We start from the raw sequence: 22,328 nt of genomic DNA on the forward strand, positions 1-22,328 counted from the left end.
ATATCCTACTCATTTGGTACACTGTAATACCCATGACTATGCAACTTTAAGGCAATTGTGACTTATCGGTGGTGGCGGGGCTGGGAAGCAAATTGTTGTTGTTTTTGGCGAGTTAGGAAAAGTGAGACGAGGTCTCCTTGATGGCAGATGGAGTGTGCTAATACAAGCAGCTTCCCAAAGGAAGACAAAGAACAAGGTGGGTGTGTTAGGCATGCAGCGTGAACTTGGCATTCTGTTTTTCTCCCCTCCTCCTTTTTCCAATTAATTACATTTCCATTCACCCTTCTACCTCCTGCTTCTTTCCTAGGCTTCCACCTCCTTCCCTCTCCCTCCCCTCCCCATCTGGACCCGAAGGGCTGGGGTTGGGGGGAGGGGAAAAGAGAGGCGAGATAGGGCTCTAGGCTGCGCGAGAGTTCCGCCCAAGTCCCGCGAGACTCGACCGCCGCTTCTTACGTCTTTCCCTTTGACAAGTCGCCGCTGCTGCAGCAAAAATAAAGGACGCGGCCGTCGCTGCTGTTGCTGCTGCCGCCGCCGCCTCGGAGCCGGAACCGGAGCCGGAGTCAGAACCAGAGCCAGCTCCTTCCACGCAGCCCCGCCAGCTCCCGGAGCTGTTCACGGTAACGCCTCCTCCCTCTTCTCGGCTCTCCCTGACTGCCTCCCGCGCGTTCGGGAAGGGCTGGCCAGGGCTGTGCCGGTCCCCGACCCGCGACCGCTGGCGGGTGTCCCCCTGAGGGTGGGGAATCAGTGGCTGGGGGCGAGGCCTGAGGGGGCTCCTCCCTGGGCCGCGCAGCAGCTCCTTGGACCCTCTCTGTCTAACTCCCCCCCTTCCTTTTCTTCTTCCCGGGGCTGTTCGGAAGCCGCATTTGACCCCGAAGCTTCCCGGGTTAACCGGCAAAGAGACCCCATCCCTCTCCATTTTGCCTCTGCTGTCGGGTGTGTGTGTGGGGGTGTTGTGCCTCTAATCTCCCCCTCCTTTTCTCCTTCACCTCCCCACCCTCCCCCTTTATCCGCTAACGAGCGCCCCTCCCCCTTTGGGTCCTCAGGGAGGCAGAGGAGCAGGAGGGCGGCGGCCCGACCCTCTCCCCCCGGGCCGATGCTGGGGTGTGGATGGGGGAGAAGGAGCGCCTCGACCAGCCCAGGCGCCCGCTTTTGTGGGGTGGTGAGTTCTAGAAGGAGTTTGGGATAACGTGTGTCTTACCTGTCTTCTGGCTTTGCTCATAACTGGCTAAAACTATGTTTTTACACCCCCTCCCCCCCGTTTTTTTTCTTTAATAACGCTTCTCCAACCCGTAGGTGAAGTTAAACGCAGTATCCAACCCAGGGCATTGTCAGAGATTTAGAAATGGAAGGTGCCTTAGAGGCCAGTCCAGCACGGTGATGGTGCTGTTAATAACCGAGTCCCGAGAAATACTGTGTAGATGGTGCATTTATGGGTGGGAGGTGGTTGGGCAAAGGGGCCCGGCTACAGGTGCGCTTTTTTGTCTTCCAAGAGGTTACGTAAAAGACAGGCTCTTCATTCCAAAATATAACTAAAACATAAGGGCAACATTTAAAACAGTAAAAAAAAAAAAAAAGATGGCCCTTTCTTATTGACCCTACAAGGTCCTCTGTTTGATCTGCTATTTAAATATTTACTAAAAATGCCTTTTTTTCTTTCTTTAAAGAGTTTATAGAGACTCCCCCACCCATTCTGGTTAGAATTGTGTTTGTTCACCATCGTGACTGAGCTTTCTTCACTACCTCTTTCTTTCTAACCCTCTCCCCTCCAATTGATTCTTGGATGTATGGTTTTTTAAAGTAAAATATTTTTCTATTCTGTATTTGGTGCATAAAATAATTTTCCCCCCTAATTCTGTCTGTGGTATTGAAAATGAGCAGGGATTTTTAAAATAGGAGGAACTTGTGATAGATACTCATGGCGAAAAAAAACCCCATCTTTTTATCTGAAGAGTTTTTATAAAATTGATTACCAGTATTTCTGTACTCCAAAGTGTTTTGTTGTATTGCTAGTTTAGAAATATTTTTAGGGATTTGGGGGATAGAAGAAGGAAGTAAATGTGACAGTCTGATTATGCACAATGTACACGTATGTATACACAAATCTTGCAATTTAATAAGGGCAAAAAAACCCACTACTGTGACATTTCTCCAGTCATATGACGGTCATTTCATGTTGGAATGAATTTTCTAGAGTGGTTGGAAGTCTGGAGATAAAAATTTGAATAGTTTCTAATGTCTTGGAAAATTGTCAGTGGATGAATTAAAAATGACCTCCTAAGGACCTTGAGTTGCTTTCAGTTTTGTGCATTTTGTTGTTATCAGTGCTCTGCCTCTTAAGTTTCCAGATACGCTATTTGCATATGATGACTATAAACCAGTCATTTCTATCTAGGTAGTAATCTATTTGGTGCCCATGTAATTCTGGCATGTAGAAGAGTAGACAAATACAAAAATATTGATCAAATATAAAATTACCTTTAAAATTGAATTGGAGAAAACCTTAGAGAATGTAGTATGGATTTTGCCAGTTTAGGGGATTTGTTTTAGTGGCATATTAAAATTTTATTCTTCTAAGCAGTTGTTTAGGCAACAGACAACTCAGTGTAAAAGAATAGTCATAATAAAAAAATCTCAATTTAATTTTTTGAGGACAGGAAAACTTGGAATATTACTGTGCTGGGGAGGAATTTAGTGTTAGATAAAAAAAAACCCCACAATAGCAGACTCTGTTGTAATATGTTACAAACTTGAATTTCAGAGTTGTGTAATGACATTCTAATTGGGAAGCAGATTCTCCATAATTATGTTTAGTTACCTTAAGAGAACTTTGATAGTAAGTATAGGCAAAATGCCAGTCTGCATCAGTGGAGGGTTTTTCCACATTTGGACTTTATTGATGAGATCTGCTAACAGAATTATTTAAGACTTTATTTGTCCCATTAATGAAAAATCATGGTTGTGAGGCTGTATGGAATAGGTGATTTATTCTTCTTATCCTTGCTAATTTTCCCTAGAATATAACCCCGCAGTGAGTCCCTTGAAGTACCAGGAGCTTAAATAAAATTCCATATAAGATCCCTGAATTCTACTTCTATATTTTTCTTCCTTCAGATAATTGATTTTTAAAATATGCTGTGTAATAAATGCATTGATAATACGTTCCTGTCATTATTGTCATGCTCTTTTATTATAGAGAAAAATTTCAAAACTTTGTGTTTACTAACAATGTCCTAATACATATGGGTTATGTGTTTAGTGAAATGATCAGTAAAATATGAATGCAGTTTGCTGGCTAGTTATGGTTGTTCATTTAATACCATTAAGTTCCAACAAGACTGTAACAGTGGTTGAAGATTGTTGTGCTTTAAAATACTTATTGTGGAGTTTAACCTAGGAAAACTTAAAATTGTTGCTAAAACCATTTTTCCTGTAGTTCGAATAGTGCCTGTTGGTGTGTTTGTGTTTGGAACAATGTGAATTATGACTGTGTTTTCAGAACCTGCCAAATTTTCATGAAAGAAAGAATACAGTACTCTTTTTTTTTTTGGAGGGCAATTGGGGTTAAGTGACTTGCCCAAAGGCACATGGCTAGTAAGTGTTTCAAGTGTCTGAGGTCTGATTTGAACTCAGGTCCTCCTGATTCCAGGGCCGGTGCTCTATTCACTGCGCCATCTAGCCGTCCCAATACAGTAGTCTTGAAGATGGAATTTTAAGAGTTCAAAGTTTGGGATTTAGAAAATCATTCCATCACATTTTAGTGGCAAAGTGAGACAACTCCAATATGAAAAATGATTCTATTTGATAATGTGACATAGCAGAAATAATAAGTGTACAGTGTTTGAGGAGGCCTTAGTTCTGCTGTTTATTAGCTGTGTGACTTTGCCTCTTTGACAAAATGAGGGTGATAATTCTTACCTGATTGAAGACACTGGACTGAATCCATTGATCTTTTGAATTGTCAATTCTATAACTCTCTGTCTAATCAATATAATGTAGAACCATAAAATTTTAGACCTGGAATGGGACTGGTACATCAAGTAAGTAGTGGCTCCCAACCTTTTGGGTTATGAGAGGTAATCCGTATATATGAATCAGATAAGTAAGCAAATATACTTTTAGTAGGCCGAATGTCTTGAGCAAATTCATAGCACTGTTTTGATATGTTAATGCATTTGTGATCAATAAAATTCAAATTCATCTAAAAGCATTATTGAATTCATTTTTTTGTTAGCAGAAATTAATATTTCAATTCCTGTTCAGGAGAGAAATTTTTTGACCTTAAAAAGGAGGCCTCTGGGGCGGCTAGGTGGTGCTCTGGCTTTGAAGTCAGAAGGACCTGAGTTCAAATGTGACCTCAGACACTTGACACACTTACTAGCCATGTGACCTTGGCCAAGTCACTTAACCCCAATTGCCCTGCCTTCCACCCTCCAAAAAGCAAAAAAAAAAAAAAAAGGAGTCCTTACATTGAAAATGGTTGGCAAACACTGAATTGATTCTCTTTGACCCAGGTTTCCTTGAAAAAAAAAGGTGCTTTAGAAAGATGAATCTGGCAGTGTTGTTCAAGACAGATTCTGCTTAAAGGCATATGCTGGATATGCTATCCGATAAGTGAATGAACTGTGGGATCTTGGGGTACAATGCTGAGCAAAAAGGAGAGGGCTTTCCCTCTTTCCCCAGAAGTCCCCTTAGGATGGGTCAGAATGTACAGTAGAAAGAGCACTGGCTCTGCAGTAAGAGGACCTGGTCAAAACCTGCTTCTTACAACCTTTGGGCTACTCACTTAATATAATATATCTTGGCCTTACTTCCTCACCTGTAAAATTTGGAGGGAGATTGGACCAGATGACCACTGACATTCCTTCTGACTCTAAATCTAAGATCCTGTGATCCTTTAATAAGGACTTATTAAGTAGAATTAAATATTGAGCTAGTCTACTCTGAAATATGGAGAAAAGGGCAAGTACTTTAATCCAATTTAACTACTCTTCTCTTAGGAATCTCATGTGACCATAGAAATTGTTTTCCTCCACTGATCCCTTTTCATTTGTTAGACTTGAATTTGGTGGATGTGGCCTGATTGGTTACTGCTTCACCAGTTCTAGGAGTTTGTATTGGTGGGGAATAGTCAGGAGAGGCTGAGTTGGAATCTGTCTACTAATTCTTGTTTGGGTGCAATGACTGTATGACTTTTGTTTTTGTATCCCTTTTGTATCCAGGCAGTGCCAGGTACATTAGTAGGTACTTTTGTTGATTGAGTAGGGCTCTCACTACTTTATTTTGATTTTTGTTTCCATACCAGCATATTGTGCTTTTTATACATGGTGTTAGTGCTCAGTTTTTGGGGAATCCCTTTCAGGGGTGTAAGACCCAGTAGATGGAAAGACCACTTAGGCAGATCACAAAGATTAGTGCCCTTGGTGTGAAACAAGGTAAAAGGGAGATTTATTTAGTTTATATAAACTAGGCTTTTTTAATGTTTCAAAATAAACTTGTCACAATCCATAGTACAGTTTTTGAATTGGCAGCTTATAGAATAAATGTGATCATTTAGTCCATTTTAGAGATAAGGAGATAACAGAGGCACACAGAGGTTATGACATTTTTGTATCTAGCATTTTTAATATAGGATCATTACTCTAGAGCTGGAAAGCATTTTAGGTGCTTCATTTCATATAGTAATTATGCTATGCAAACATAGGAAAAATAACTTTGAATAAAAGTTTGTGTTGTATCATTACCTTTTGTGCTTAGCACACTGCCTAGCATTCTGTAGTCATTTAATAAATACTTGTTGATTGATTGTATATAGACTTTTTCATTAAAATAGTTTGGAATTGTTTTTGGCCCCTTATGCTATTTTGAGGCAGCTAGGTGGTACAGTGGCAATATAGAACACTGGGCCTAGAGTCAGGATGACCTGAGTTAAAATCAGGCCTCAGATACTTAACTAGTGTCATGATTCTGAGAAAATCATTTAGCCCTGTTTTGCCTCAGTTTCCTCATCTGTAAAATGAAATGGCAAACCACTCCGTATCTTTGCCAAGAAAACCCCCACTGGGGTCATGAAGAATCAGACATGACTGAACAACCAATTATGCTCCTCTAATCAGGTTTTCTTTGTCTATCTCAACTCCAGATAGATTTACCACAATGTTGTCTGTGACATTCCCTCCAAACCCCAACTTGATTTACATTAATGTGCTATAGAAGCATATGTATTAGTTTGTTTTCTCCCTAAATATATTTTGGATTTATCCTTTATCTTGTCACTCCTTGCTCTGAATTATATTAACCTCTTCTATTCACTGGAAATCCTTTGATAAAACATAGGCCCTTTGAGAGCAGGGACTGTGTCATTTTTATCTTTGCATTCTGAGTACCTGGGACAGGTCTTTGTACATAGGAGCTTTATTCATGTTTTCTGAAATGAAGAAGAGTGTACTTTTTCTCCATTGGACAGTGGTTTTGGGTGCTGTGGGGCTTAAGATCCTATAGTTTTACCTGGTTCATCCTAAATAAAAAAATCTTGCCAATAACTTAAATATTCAAGTGTCTCCTATATGCCTGGCATTATACTAGATGTTGAGGTTACAAAGACAATAATGACACAGTTGTACCCTCAAGTACTTAATGTTTTACTGTGGAAAATACAAGAGGTATATAGATAGAAAATATAACATTTTTTTTCCTTGACCTAAGATTTTATTGGTTTGGGGAGCTTATGCTAAGGAGATTAATTTTAGCAGTGTAGATTGGAAACTATTCTGCAACTTAGACTGCAGTTTAAGAGAATTGGAGTTGAGAGGTTGTGACTTGCTCACTGTTGTTTATCTAGCCAGGTTGAGTGAGACAACATGAATTTAAGTCTTCTGAGTTACAAGACTGGTTCCTGATTCACTAGATCACACTGCCTTTCAAATGTAAGTTATATACAATGAAAATTCATTAGGGAGAGAAAGAGATAATAAATGGGAGCATAAGGAAAAGTCTCATATCAGAAGGGGTGCTTGAGCTGAACTTTGATGGATTCTAGGGATTCTGAGAGTTAAAAATAAGGAGAAAGAACATACCAGCAATGGAGGATAACCTTTATAAAGATAGGGGTACTGGAGATAGCATGTTAAGTTCAGAGAACAGCTAGGCCAGTTTGGTTAGAGTTTAGAGTTTGAATGAAGAGGAGCAGTGAAATAAGTGGAATGGTAGGTGGGATCCAGAGTGGAGGGTTTTTTCCCCCTTTATTGAAAATTTTTTGTTGATTTTTTTTGACATCTACATTTCTAATATATGCCTAATAACAGTGGATGAAAATAATGAAAAAAACCTCATTAAAAAAAAACTAACCAGCACTTCACATCTGACAGTATATGCTGTTTTCAATATCTGTAGTCCCTCATCCCTATAAGGAAGGTGGGAGGGAAGAAGGCATATTCTCATGTCTTCTTTGGGGCCAGACTTGGTCATTATTATTTTATAGCATTCAGTTTAGATTTTTTTTGTTGTTCTTTCCTTTTGCATTGTTGTGCATATTGTTTTCTTGGTTCTGTTTATTGTTATCAGTTTTTTTTTAAATTTTGCTTTTTGGAGAGGGGAAGGCAGGGTAATGGGGGTTAAGTGACTTGCCCAAGGTCACACAGCTAGTAAGTGTTAAGTGTCTGAGGCCGAATTAGAACTTAGGCTCTCCTGACTCCAGGGCTGGTGCTCTATTCACTGCACCACCTAGCTGTCCCTATTGTATCAGTTTTGTATAAATATTCCTATAAAGTCTTCCTCTGTATTCTTCATGTATTTTTAATTTAAAATTTTTTATGAACTTAACATAAAAAATGAATCAGTATACAGAAAAGAGTATTACATACAGTTTTTCTTTTTAAAAGGGCGGCCAGGTAGCACAGCCAGTAAGAGCACCAGCTCCAGTGTCAGGATGACCTGGGGATCGAATCTGGGCTCAGACACTTAGCACCCACCCATAAACACCTGGCTGTGTAACCTTGAGCAAGTTACTTAACCCCGATTGCTTAAAAAAAAGCGTATATTAAGTTTGACAGTATGATAACAAATTGTCCTCCTTGTCTGTATCACCTTTTGAACTTCCTTAGGTTTTTTTTCCTTACATTTTTAGGATTTAAAAAGTGTTTGATTTTTTTTAAAAAATGGAATAGCTAGGTAACAAAGTGGATAGAGTGTTGGACCTGGAGTCAGGAATACCTAGTTCAGATCCTGCCTCAGTGTAACACTTGGGCATCACTTAATCTCTATTTGCCTCAGTTTTCTCATCTGTAAAATGAGAATAATAATAGCACCTACCTCAAAGGATTGTTGTGAGGATCAAGTGAGATAATAATTGTAAAGCTCTTAGTATATAGTGCTTGGGCTATAGTAGATTTTATATAAATGCTTATTGTTATGGTTATGTCCAACCTTTGTGAACCCATTTGGGTTCTGTTTTTTTTTTTTTTTGGCAAAGATATTGGAGTGGTTTGCCATTTCCTTCTCCAGCTTATTTTACAGATGAGGAAACTGAGGCAAACAGAGTGAAGTGACTTTACCCAGTGTCACACAAGCTAGTAAGTGTCTTGAGGTCAGACCTGGCACTCTATTGACTACACCTTCTAGTTGCCCAAGTAAATACTAGCTATTACTAATTTTTGTGTCATTTATCAATAACTGCTGCCTCCCAGTCCTTTTTCAGTAACTACTTCTCTCTAGAAGCCCTCTCTTGTAACAAATAAGTATAGTCAAACAAAGCAGATTGACACATTGACCATGTCTGAAAATGATCTGTCTTATTCATTACCTCTAGTTGATCATACTTCTCTAGTTCTCTGTTAGGAAGCCCCTGTAGTTGTCTAGTTGGGTAGGAATTAGGGTCTGTATTAGACTGATATTTATAAGAAGAGAGAGGGAATTTAGTGCATGTAAATTGTACGGGTCTTTGGGGGAAAATTAGTGACATGGGCAAATTTTGGAAAGATGCAAGTAATTGAGAAACTTCTTGAACAGGATTTTGTAAGAACACAGACCTTCCAAAGTCTATGAGCTGAGATTAGATCCTAGCTCAGTTATCCTGAGCAAATCATGAACCTTTCCAGTCCTCAGTTTCCTTGTTTCTAAAATTTTACGTGTTACAAAGACGAGCCTGTAAGAAGACTAGAAAGGTAGGAGGAGGCTTGGTTATGAAGAGGTTTGAACACCAAACAGAGGATTTTGTATTTGATCCTGGAGGGGATAGTCCCTGCAGTTTAGTGAATAGGTTGGTGACATGGTTTGATCTGCTCTTTAGGAAAGTCAGTTGTAGTTAGTGGGTGAATGAAAGATGGATTGCATTAGGGAGAAACAGGAGACAATACAGACCCACTAATAAGTTTTTGCAGTAGCCCAAGTATGAGGTGATGAGGGCCTGTGCTAAAGTGGTGGCAGTGTCAAAATCGAGAAATTTTGTGAAGGTGAAATTGACAGTTTTCAGCAGCAGATTGGATATAAGGGGTGAGAAGTATTAGGGAGGGCCAAGTAAGATATTTAGATTGCAAGCCTGAAGGACTGAGAGAATGGTGTTGCCCTCCACGGTAATAGAGAAAGTAGGGCATGAGGAGGGTTTAGGGGGATAGAAAATGAATTTGTTTTTAAACATATTTAGTTCAAAATGTCTACAGGACAATCCAGTTTGAGATTTTTGAAAGGTAGTTGGAGATCTAAGATGGGAGGTCAGCAGAGAATAATCCAAATATAAAAAATTATTTGAGTTGGAATAGATTTTTGTACTTGTTAGTTCTCTACTAGCTAATCACTTGTAGATTCAGCAGGGTAAAAATTTGACAGTGCTTACAGTAGTTTTCTTAATTTAATTTCTTGCATAGTTGGTAGTGTATCTACCTCTATTGAGAGTATTTAGTTTTCTTAATTATACATTGTCTGTTGATATTTGAGTTTACAGTTTTTTTTTTTTAAAGTCTTTATCTCTGTAGAATGTCATTTTGAAATTGAAGCCCTTGTCTATGGTCCTGGGCAGGTATGATACAGGTTAGATCTGTTTATGCTGGTGCTTTGTATCTGTTCTAGAATACAATTATTCATTTCCAGCAAAGAAGAAATTTCAAGGTGGAAGATTCAGAATGAGTAAATTTGATACTTTATGTCCTTCTGAAACTTTTTCATAGTAGTTTCACTATTTTATGAAAATAATAAATGTCTGTATTCCAGTGTAAATTGGAAAAACATTGTCCAAAACTAAGCAAACTTTTGTATTATTTACTTTGGACTATCCATGTCCATACCTCTACTCAATTCTGTTCATTTAGGTAAACAAAAATTGATTGGATTCTATGTGATGAAAAAATTAATAATGTTAAAAATCTTTAATCTTTATTTATTTATTTAAGCAATTGGGGTTAAGTAACTTGCTCAAGGTTACATGGCCAGTTATTTCTGGGTGTGGTGCTGAGTATCTGAGCCTGGATTTGATCCCCAGGTCATCCCAACACTGGGGCCGGTGCTCTTATTCACTGAGCCACCTGGCCGCCCCTAAGCAATTGGGGTTAAGTAACTTGCTCAAGGTTAACTGCCAGTTATTTCTGGGTGTGGTGCTAAGTATCTGAGCCCAGATTTGATCCCCAGGTCATCCCAACACTGGGGCCAGTGCTCTTACTCACTGAGCCACCTGGCCACCCCTTAATTTTTATTATTATGAATTTGAAAAGAACTCCAAAATCAAAACATTTCTCTTTGCAAAGAAAGAACAGTAAAAAAGACTTCATATATGAATCATGGAATTCATAACTTTTCAAAAGAGTTAAGGTATTGCATAGGGGAAAAGAGGGCTTTATCAGGAAACCAGTATTCTAGCCTCAGTTCTGTAGCTTAGTTATATTACCTTAGACTATTTCACTTCTTTGGGCTTCTGTTTATACATTTTAAATGGTTAGATTAGATGATCTCCAAGATTCCTTCTAGCTCTAGTATTTTATGATTCTGTTTGAAGGGTTGGAAAGCTTTTCAGGGTCCTCACTATTAAATTTTATTCAGTTCCTCCCTTTTCTTATTCTTTAGGTTGTGTATGCTGCACATAACTCTAGAAAAATTAAAATGGAAACCCCTTCCCCTTCCCAATCATTGATCCACTACCCCAACAAAACAAAATAAAAACATGCTTTCTTGGCTTATTTTATCTTGTTTGTATTTGTTTTGGTATAGAGGACAGATAATTGTTTTGGTTTAGAAGAACAGCTATTGAATCTCTTCTCCGCCATTCAGAGTAAGAATGTATTTAGAGATGATGCAATGCTATTTAAGGGCAGGTGATGATGTCACAAAGACAAAAAAACAGGTTTTACAGGTGTGTGTGTATACATATCATAGCAAGGATAATGTTCACAAGAAAACATTAATGCAATCATTGAAGAGTTTCTAGTTTGTGGCTTTATAGTGAAGGATAGTTATTAGCTTAATTGAAGGCTTATGCTTTCAGATAGTCAAATGGATGTCTTATCTCATCGTGCTTCTTTCTTCCAAGGATGTGGATCACAACCCCATCCTTAGCTGCCTATCTTGTTGTTTATGTTCTCCTATTAAGTTGCTGCATTTTTACCTAGTGTATTAGGTGCCTTCCTCTATTCTTTTACATTGACAATGGATCTTTGGAACATGTGACTTTATTGTTTTTCTCTTAATATTGGCTACATGACACCCCCTGTCCCCATCTGTCCTTTCCCTCATACATTTCCTTGATGTCATTCTTACACTGTTTTCCTTTTGTAATTTTTTGTTTGTAATGTGTTGCACCCTGCCAAGCATAAAGTACCTTTCCATTTTCTTTTTGGTGATCCACAGTACTGAAGAAGATATTTAAAAGATGGCCCTTTGCTTCTGGGAGAAGCTCTGGTACATTAAAATAACTTTGTATTCTTCCACAAGCAATTCAGTTGATTATCTTCCACTTCCTGTTAAATTCTGATTACAGCATTCTTTCTCTTCTAAGCATGTTCAATAATTGATGTTAGTATCCATATACGACCCTAGGCAAGTCACTTCCACTTCATTTTCCTTATATATAAAAGAAAAAGAAAAACACTGACCTCCCAGGTTTGTGGTGATGATAAAGTGATATATTTGTAAAATGTTTTGCAAACCTTAAAGTGCTATGTAAATGCTGACTATCATCATTATTCATCCACAAATTGTATAAAATTGTATAAAGCACTTTGTAGAAATTACAAACCTAAATAATTTGGAGACAGTTCATGTTTTGGTCAAGCTAATGTAACAAAAGTGACAATATTACCTAAATTAATTTACTTATTCATTGAAATAGCAAATTCTCAAAAGAATATTTTATAGAGCTAGAAAAAAATAACAGTTTATATATGGAGTAACAAAAAAGGTCAAAAATCTCAAAAGTCATATTGAAAAAAAAATGGGAAGGAACACAACAAACCTGAGAGGTCAGTGCTATTATTACCCCCCTTTTAATTATGAGGAAAATGAGGCAGAGGTTAAATGACTACCAGTACCATATAGAGATCAATGAAAGAGGAAGAGCATCAGTATGTACAAAATATTTATGGCAGCTCTTTTTGTAGTAGCAAAAAAATTGGAAGCTAAGGAGATGTCCAATTGGTGAATGATTAAACATTATATAATATGAATGTAATGAAATACTGTTGTCCTATAGAAGATTATGAAATGGCAGTTTCAGGGAGACTGGGAAGACCTCTATGAAACTGGTGCAGAATTAGCAGAAAAATTTATGCGATAATAACCTTATAGAGAAAAACAGCTTTGAAAGACTTTAGAACTCTGAGCAACACAGTGTTAACTTGAGTCCAAAAGAATGAAGATGCAACATGTCACTTACTATCAGAGGGGATGAATTTAAAATGCACTATGAGATACATTTTTGGACATGGCCAATGTAGAAAATTGTTTTGCTTTCCTGAGCATCTGTGTATTGAGGGCTTTATTTTTTAAAAATTTGCTCAGTTGGGAGGGGAGTGGTAGGAGAGACAGATCAACAAAATAAAAAATAAAATATAAGGTATAGATCTCAGAGAGGGAAAAGGGAGGCATACAAGCTGAAACAGAGCATTTTAATGAAAACTTTATTTAAAAAATCCAAATGTGATAGTTTCATTGTCCTTGATGGTGAAAGACTTTGCTTAAAAACAGGTTGTAGTTTTGATCCATCTCTTTTGATTTTCATCTTTAAATGACCTTGGAATGACTATTTTAAGTTTGGTGTCTCATCAGGTTTTCTGGAAACTTGTTTTTCTCTACTGCTTTTTGCTGTTTTAAGATGATACTACTCCTAATTTTCCAACATTCTCCATAAATTTTTTCAAGCAAGTTTATTTTTGCAAACCAGTTTAGCCATTGGCTCCCATATCTGTCCTATTAGCAGGTAAATCAAGTGTTTTCAGATTAAGGCAGTTTTGAAGTTTTTTTAGTCTCCTAGTCAAGGAAATTTTAATTCATTTCATTGCTTTTTTTCTCATTCTCATTCTCATCAAATATTTTATTAAGCACCTTTTATGTGCTAGACACTGTGCTAGGCGCTAGGGATACAGTGATAATGAATGAAATCATCCATAATTTGTAAGAAGCTTACTTTTTTTTTTTTTGCTTTTTGGAGGGCAATTGGGGTTAAGTGACTTGCCCAGGGTCACATGGCTAGAGTGTGTGTGTGTGTGTGTGTGTGTGTGTGTGTGTGTGTGTGTGTTAAGTGTCTGAGGCTGGATTTGAACTCAAGTCCTCCTGACTCCAGGGCCAGTGCTCTATTCACTGTGCCACATAGCCACCCCAAGAAGCTTACTTTCTAATGAAGGAAGCAAGTAGGAATGTATAGAATGAATGCAAATATATTTTTTGGTTTCAATAACTTATTTATTTTTTTTAAAGCAATCGGGGTTAAGTAACTTGCTCAAGGTTACACGGCCAGTTATTTCTGGGTGTGGTGCTGAGTATCTGAGCCCAGATTTGATCCAGGTCATCCCAACACTGGAGCCGGTTGCAATTGGGGTTAAGTAACTTGGTCAAGGTTACACGGCCAGGTGTTTCTGGGTGGGTGCTAAGTGTCTGAGCCCGGGATTCAATCTCCAGTTCATCCCAACACTGGAGCCGGTGCTCTTACTCACTGTGCTACCTGGCCACCCCTCAATAACTTATTTTTTAATTACATAACATATCTTCTCATTTTTATTCTTTTTTTTCTAACTTCATATTAGTTTTGATCTTTAACAAGTTGAAGGCTTGATTCTACTCAGACAAATGATTCAGCAAGGAGATTGGTTAGAAGCCTATTGCAGAAGTCCAGGTCAAAGGTGATAAGAGACTGGACTAAGGTTGTAGTTGGGGGAGGAGAACAGAACAAGCATTTGTTAAGTGCTAACTATGTGCCAGGTACCGTGCGAAGTACTTTGCAAATATTATCTCATATTATCAACATTCATGTGAGTGAAGAGAAGAGAATGAAGAAGGATGATATAAAGGCAGATATAACAAGATTTTGCAGTGATCCAGAGTATGGAGAAACTTACAGGAAGACCAACTAGAAAGCCATTTCAATCAACATCTATTTTCTGTATTTTTTTTGTTTGAGCTTTGGTGTTTCTGCCCTCTTTGACTGTGAGTGTGAGTGCTTGTGCTTTAACTTAGCAGTACAACATACATTTGTCTTCTATTTCAAGTAAAAAGCAAGTACGGCACACGTTTTCATCTAACAACTATTATACATCACAAAAACAAAACATTGAAATTAACTATATTTTTAGCAGATGGGATATGACTCATTTTTTGATGTGGGAAACATGCCTGAATCATTTTTCTTTTTCTTTTTAAAATTTCTTTTTTTGAAAATTCAGAACTTAAAAGAAGATTTTGATACATATAGCAGAACCCAAAAAATAGAGTTCTATATGAAACCATGAACCTTCATTTTATATTGCCTATTTTTAAAAGTATGTAATAAATTCTACAAATTTCTCTCTTGTACTTCCTTCTGAAGTTCCTTTCTGTTCTCATCTGTTCATTTTCAAAATGTTAGTGGCTGCCTTTTTTTTGGCATCACTATTTATTGCTGTTCCCCTTCACTGTTAAAAACAGAAAGAGAAAGAGAATGAGAGAAAATAATGCCATTTGTAATAAATATCTGTAGCCCCCTCTACATACTTTGTGATCCAGTATCACTGGCTTCCTCACTGTTAACTTGAATATGGCACTGCATCTCCAGTTTCTCTGAATTTTCACTGGCTGTTTACCATGCTTGGAATTCTTTCCCTCCCATCTTCACCTCCTGTAGGTCCTAGCCAAATCCCACCTTCTACAGAAAGCCTTTGCCCAATTCCTTCTATTGATAGTCCTTTTTTCTATTTTTGGTTTATATCGTATATTCCTTGTCTGTGTATAAGTGTCTCCTCCTTTAGACCGAGCCCTTTAAGGGCAGGCACAGTTTACTTTCCTTTGTATCCCCTTTACATAGAACGAAGTAGGTGCTTACTTAAGTGCTTATTGACTCAGCCTGACTGAAGCAAGACTAAACCGCACAGTGGCTATGTTAAAACACGTATATGAAAATAAATAATATGTGTCTATATGTAGGTATGCTCATGGGTGTGTACACATGCGTATGTATGTGTATGCACACATGTGTATGTTTCTGTACCATGGGTCTGTCACCTCTCTCTTAGGACGTTGGTAACATGGTTTCATCATAGATCTGCTGTAGACGTGGTTGGTCATTCTAGTCACCAAAGTTCTTTCAAGAAGGCCTGAGTTTGAATCCAGCCTCTTACTATATGTGTGATCCTGGGCAAGTCAGTTTATTCTCTCTGAAACTCAATTTCCTCATCTGTGTAAATAATAAAACTTTTTCAGGGTTGTTATGAAGATCAGGTGATATATATAAAGTGCTTTGCAGAACTTAAAGTGATATATAAAACGCTAGCTATTATCATTATATATTATATATAATATCAATTTAATATCTATGCTAATTATATGTAGTAAATATCTACACACACAAAATCAATATAAGGTAACTTTTGAGGAGAACACTAGCAGGTAGATGAATCAGAAAGATCTCATGAAAGAAATAATACTCAAGGGGCGGCTAGGTGGTGCAGTGAGTAAAAGTGCTTGCCCCGGAGTCAGGAGGACCCGAGTTCTGTTCTGGCCTCAGACACTTAACACCCACACCCACACAAAAAAACTAGCCGTGTAACCTTGGGCAAGTTACTTAACCCCAGTTACCCTCCAAAAGGCAAAAAAGAGGAGTAATACTCAAGATGAAGGAAGGAAATAAGATAGTAGAATAAGTAGTTAGAGAAGAGGAAGGGACCGAGTTCTAAGCATTAGAGACAGCCTGTGCTAAGCCAAGGATATGCCAGGTGTAGTATGTGTGAGAAATGACAAGAAAGTTAGTTGGATAATACTGTAGAGGCTGTGAAGAGCTTTAAATGTCAAGTAAAGAAATGCCTATTTGACTTTACAGATGTAATAGGAAACCATTGCAATTTAATGATAAAGGGATTGATACGGATAAATCTGTGCTTTAAGAATATCATTTTGGCAGCTCTATGCAGGGTGGATAAGAAAAGGGGAGAGATCTACAGGGAGATCAGGTGATGAGTTTAAACTAGGCTAGTTGGCTTTTGTAGAGAACAAGAGATATTGTGCAGATAGAATTTACTACACATTTAGCAACTGATAGAATATGTATGCTGAGGGAGAATAAGTCATCAAGGATGACTCTAGAGGTGGTAAATTGGGTAACTGGAAGGATATGTCTCCCGTGACAAGAAATTAATGTATATTTGAAGGGGAGTAGGTTTAAGGGGAGAGATAATCATTTCTGTTTTAGACCCATTGAGTTTGAAATACTTTAGGAGGATCCAGTTTGAAATGTTTAAATAGGTGGGACTAGAACTCAGGAGAAAGAATAGGGCTGTATATAGGAATCATCTGCATAGAGATAACAGTTGAAACTGGAGGAGTAAATGGGGTCAAAAAGTGAGAGAGAAGAGAGAACAGAGTCTAGGACAGAGCCTTGGGGTATGTACACACACACACACACACACACACACACACACACTCATACTTCTTGGGTGGTCCAGCAAAGGAGACTGAGGAAGAATGCTTAGGAGGATAAGCAGGAGAGAGCAATATCTTGAAAACTCAGAGAGGAGAGAGTAATATTCAAGAAGACAAAGCAGTCATTAGTGTCAAATGCTGCAAGATAGGTCAAAAGTCATGAAGATTGAGAAAAGATCCATCAGATGTGGCAATTAAAAGATCATTGGTAACTTTGGAGAGAGCAGTTTCAGTTGCATTGTGAAGTCAGAGGCTAGATTACAAAAGATGGAGAATTGAGTGAGAAGACAGGAAGTGAGTATCATAGGATTACAGTTTAAAGGGATGATAGGGTGAAATGGGGTTATTTTACAGAATCACTAGATAGGGAGAATTATGGAAGCAATGGGATCTAGTCTACTCCCCACAGTGATTGTTCCAAATCTTTTCTCCTTAAGCCTACCACCTTATTCTTTCTCTATTACATTTGGGGTTCTTGCCTCACACAGTGCTGAGAAAATAAGAGGACATTCCTTTTGATCCTCTATTCTTGTCTTCTCTATTTCACAACTCTTTGACATTCTCTAGTCTGTTCTCTTTTACTGCAGTCTGATAAAGAGGTAGCACTTCTTGCCCAGGCCAGCCTTTTAAATGTACCCATGATCTCATCTCTTCTACCCACTTGGCATAGTGGATAGAGTTTTTGCTTTGGAGTCAAGAAGACTTGACTTAGAAGCTTGCCTCCTTGTTACTGGTTTGATCCTGAGCAAGTCACTTAATCTCTCTAAGCCTCAGTTTTCCTTCTTTAAAATAGGGTTGATAAAAACACATCCTACTTAATTCAATTACAGGGTTGTAACAAATAAGATAATATGTGTACACCACACTTTTGCGTGGTGGTGAGTTCTAAGGTAGTCCAGACTTGTGAATGACTGAGGTAGAGTAGAAATGTAGGGTTTGGGAGTTGAGGTCAGGGTGTTTGAAGGGACGTTAGTATGAATATTGAAATCACCAAGGTCGAAGGTAGGACACAGAATGGAAGAGGAAGACTGTGATCCAGATACTGTACTTTTTGAGAAAAAAGAGAAAATAATTGGGAGGAATTGGGAGGTTACTATTTGATAGAAACAAGAATCTGTATAGTTGACATAGGAAGATGTAAACACTTTAAAGAATATAGATTTTACCGGGGGGGGGGGGAGGCCCTAACATAGTATTTTATGGATGAGGGCCCTAAGGTCCAGGGAGGCCAATTTATTACCCAGGATTGTGCAATAACTAGTAGAATTTAGAGAGTTCATATTTATTGATATATTTAACTTCTATATGTTAAAGATTTAATAATGTTGATTGTATATTATTTAAAATTTGCTAAAATTAATGTAAGTGGTGTCAGCTTAGGTTTTTAAAAACTACCAGTTTTTTGAATGGAGGTACCAAGAACTTTACCTTAACACCTCATGTTTGATAGAAATTCATTTAATATTCTAGGAGATATGTCCAGTTTTGAAAACTTTTGCCAGCTACAGTATCTAGATGGTAAATTGCTAAAATTAATTACAACAGTTAAATTACAACAATTACAACAATTAAAACAGATGTTTTAGTAGATTAGATTTTTGTTAGTTGGTTCCAAAATTATTTGTGGAACCAGTCAGCAAATATGAAATAGGTCCCAATAAAGTTAAATTAGAGATATTACTTTAATAAAATACAGTGCTAAATTACTGTCTTTAATTTTGTTGTATCAAGGGAGTTGAGATGGAAGGAATCATTAGTGATCATTGATTTATTTTACAGATGAGGAAACTGACACATGTTCATTTATCCATGGTTGAGCACTAAATTACTGACAGCTAATCAGTCAGCATTTATTAATTATCTCTTACATGCTAGCCATTCTATAAATCTCTGAGGATGCAAAGAAAAATGAAACAGTTCCTGACCTAAAGGATCTTACATTCTATTAGAGGAAATAACATAGAGACATAAATATGTGTAAAATATACGTAAAGTAAGGTAATATGGTAGGGAAGGGAGGTATAAGCAGCTGGGAGGACCAGGAAGCATCTCTTGTAGACTTGAACTTGGAAGATATTTTGGGAGGGGGTAGGACAAGGAGAGAGTGGATTCCAGGCACAAGTTCCCAAACTTATTTGGCCTGCAGCCCACTTAAAAAAAAAAATATTCCAGTGCCTGGAAATCTCCTTTCTTTCTTTTTTTTTTTTTTAAGCAATTGGGGTTAAGTAACTTGCTCAAGGCTGCACAGCCAGTTATTTCTGGGTGTGGTGCTAAGTATCTGAGCCTGGATTCGATCCCCAGGTCATCCCGACACTGGAGCTGGTGCTCTTACTCACTGAGCCACGTGGCCGCCCCTAAGCAATTGGGGTTAAGTAACTTGGTCAAGGTTATACTCCAGGTGTTTCTGGGTGGGTGCTAAGTATCTGAGCCCGGATTCGATCCCCAGGTCATCCCCACACGAGGGCTGGTGCTCTTACTCGCTGTGCTACCTGGCCTCCCCGAAATCTCCTTTCTTTAACCCTTTAATGTTTCTTGAGATATGCATCATTTCAGAAAAAACAAAACAAAACCTAGTAGTTTTTTTTTAATGACATCTTTAATTTAATAATTTATTGTAAATTTGTGGGTTTTTCCTTGTGTTGAAATTTTGATGATGCAGTATTGGTCCATGTAACCATATAGTATATTGTAAACAAGTCGTATTATTACACACACACACATCACACACACACACACACACAAACATACACACACACACACTCCTGCCAATCCATTTTAACTTCCAGACACTGCAACATGCTGGCCTGCCAACATTTGCTTGTTAAGACCTGTTGGTGGTTTTGACCAGTGATGGCTTATAGTGTGCATTTTATGTGTTTATTTAGAAAATAATGTAATCACTATGACTAACTCTATTATACAGCAGATGAAACATGTAGGAACAGTTTTTAAAAATTTTCTTCTCTTCTTTCCTTATGCTTCCACTGCCCCTTTATTTTTATTCAGTGCCCTCCCTGCAATTACACCTAGGCTACCCCCCGATCGTTCTAGCACTCCCCCCTCCCCAGGGGGTGATATCACCTACTTTGGGAATCTATAGCTGTACAAAGACATGAAGAGAGGAGATGGAATGTAGTGAATTGTAGAGGTCATGAAGGGTAGTAACGTGTGACAAAGCTGAAAATGTAGGTTGGAGTCTGTTTATGAACTACCCTCCAGTTCCTAGTCCAGTCTGATTACCATATTATGCAGATTATTTTTAGGTAAAAAAGTGAGTTTGCAGATTAGATTGAGATATAATATAGATATTGTACCTGAAAAGATGATTTTGGCTACGTTCAGCAGGGCCTAAAGCATGTTGGAAAGTAGCTCTTTAAGAAGTGATTTTGATTATGGAAAAACAAGAGTCACCACATACAGAAGAATGCTTGTTTAGCCCATTAATGGTAACATTAAAATTAGTTATTCTGAAGTGTTTGGAAGGGCCCCCAGAGGCCATCTAGTCCAGTACTCTTATTTTACAGATGAGAAAACTGAGGCATATAAGGTTAAGTGACTTACTCTTAGTGCCATATAGTCAATAAATGGGGCAGAGCTGAAATTTGAAAAGTGGGTCGTCCTTTAACTCCAAAATCCATTGCTTTTATCATTGTACCATGATGCTTGTCATTTCTATGCTTTAATGCTAGGGAGTCATTTTATATTTATCTTTATTAATGCAGAGCTTTCAAAGTTCAAATTTCTGTAGGTGTGGGAAAAAAATATATATTTTTTGGAATATTTCAATCCAAAGCAAGAAATATTTTGTTTCAAAGCTATATCAAGCTACAGTAATATACTTTGGAAAAAAATAGCAAACTGTATAATTTTCTTTCAGTCCATAAATAGGAAGGGGAAAGGTCAGGAAAATGTTAACTGTATCTACCATTGTTTTAAACTTATATTGACTTTTTGGATATCAACTCAGGTTAGCTTTGTTAAATAAAACAAAAGAATGACAAAGACTTTCAATTAAGTATTTGTTGGTTGACTGTTCTCACATTTAGTTTTCTGACTATGTTCTTTTTCCTCCTTAGATTACCTTGTATTGTTTCTTGAGGGCTGGGACAATTTTTAAAAGTTACATTCTTAGTGCCTAGCACAGTGTTTCACATGTGGCTGATGCTTAATAAATGCTTGTTGAACTCTTTATCTTTCCCCCAAAATGCTCCCCATTACCTGATTTCTGTTTTACTATCAAGGGCACCCCCATCTTCCCAGTCACTCTTGCAGTCCTAGATTCCTTACTCTCTCTTAACTTGTCATATCCAGCCTGTTGCCAGATTCTAAAAACTCTACCTTATCATTCTCTTTGAATACTTACTCCTCTCTTTTGACATTGCCATCACACTGTGGTGCAGGCCTTTATCACCTCTTTTCCTGGACTATTAAAATAGCTTTCTAGTTGCTCTTTTTCTTTTTCCATTTTGGAGGGGGGAAGGCAAAGCAATTAGGGTTTAGTGATTTGTCCAAGGTCATACAGCTAGTAAGTGTCAAGTGTCTGAGGCTGGATTTGAACTCAGGTCCTCCTGACTTTAGGGCTGGTACTCTGTTCATTGTACCACCTTGCTGTCTCATAGTTGCTCTTCTTTACCTCAGTTTTCTCCTCATTCCACCCTGCTGCCAAAGTTTTTTTTTTCAAAAATTGAAAGTCTGAGCCATGCCATCTCCCTCATCAATAAAATTGAATGGTTTCCTGTTGCCTCTAGGATAGAATATGAAATCTTCTGTTTGGCTTTTAAATCCTTTCATAACCTGGCCTCTTCCTATCTTGCTAATTTTCTTATGCTTATACACTACCTGGCCTGTAGGAAATAGGCACTTTAATAAAAGCTTGTTGACAAATTGTAAAACTTTATTCCTCTCTGCATTCTATGAAATCCAGTACAATGGCCTCCTTCCTCTTCCTCTTGCAAAACAGCTCATCTCCTGGTGCAGTATTTTTCACTGGCTACCCCCATTCTTGGAATTCTCTCCTTCCCTCCTCTGTCTTAAGGTTTCTCTGGCTTCTTTCAAGTTTCTCCTAATGGTTGCCCTTGTCTTTCTTCTGAGATTATCTCCCATTTATCTTGTCGTTAATTATCTGTCTTGTTTGTGCATTGTAGTTTGCAAGTGTCTTCACCTAAGTTTCTTGTGGGTAGGAACTGTTTTTTTTCCTTTTTCTTTTCCTTTGTATCTTAGCATATTGCCTGGCACATAAGAGGTGCTTA

At 38.0% G+C, this 22,328-nt stretch overlaps 1 protein-coding gene across 6 annotated transcripts in view; it reads left to right on the forward strand.

Annotated features, from left to right (window-relative positions):
- The first annotated feature begins 403 nt into the window (after nucleotides 1-403).
- The window catches only part of HERC1 (HECT and RLD domain containing E3 ubiquitin protein ligase family member 1), a 221,356-nt gene continuing 199,431 nt past the window's right edge, over nucleotides 404-22,328 (forward strand). For all 6 annotated transcript variants that reach the window (XM_069098343.1, XM_069098348.1, XM_069098345.1 and 3 more), the window contains exon 1: nucleotides 404-617. The gene's annotated coding sequence lies outside the window, so the exon portion shown is untranslated. The remainder of the gene's footprint in view (nucleotides 618-22,328) is intronic.

The sequence above is a fragment of the Petaurus breviceps genome, unplaced genomic scaffold, assembly GCF_028583685.1.
Source record: "Petaurus breviceps papuanus isolate PSGF00001 unplaced genomic scaffold, PetGlider_PUasm1.0 37, whole genome shotgun sequence".
NCBI lineage: Eukaryota > Metazoa > Chordata > Mammalia > Diprotodontia > Petauridae > Petaurus > Petaurus breviceps.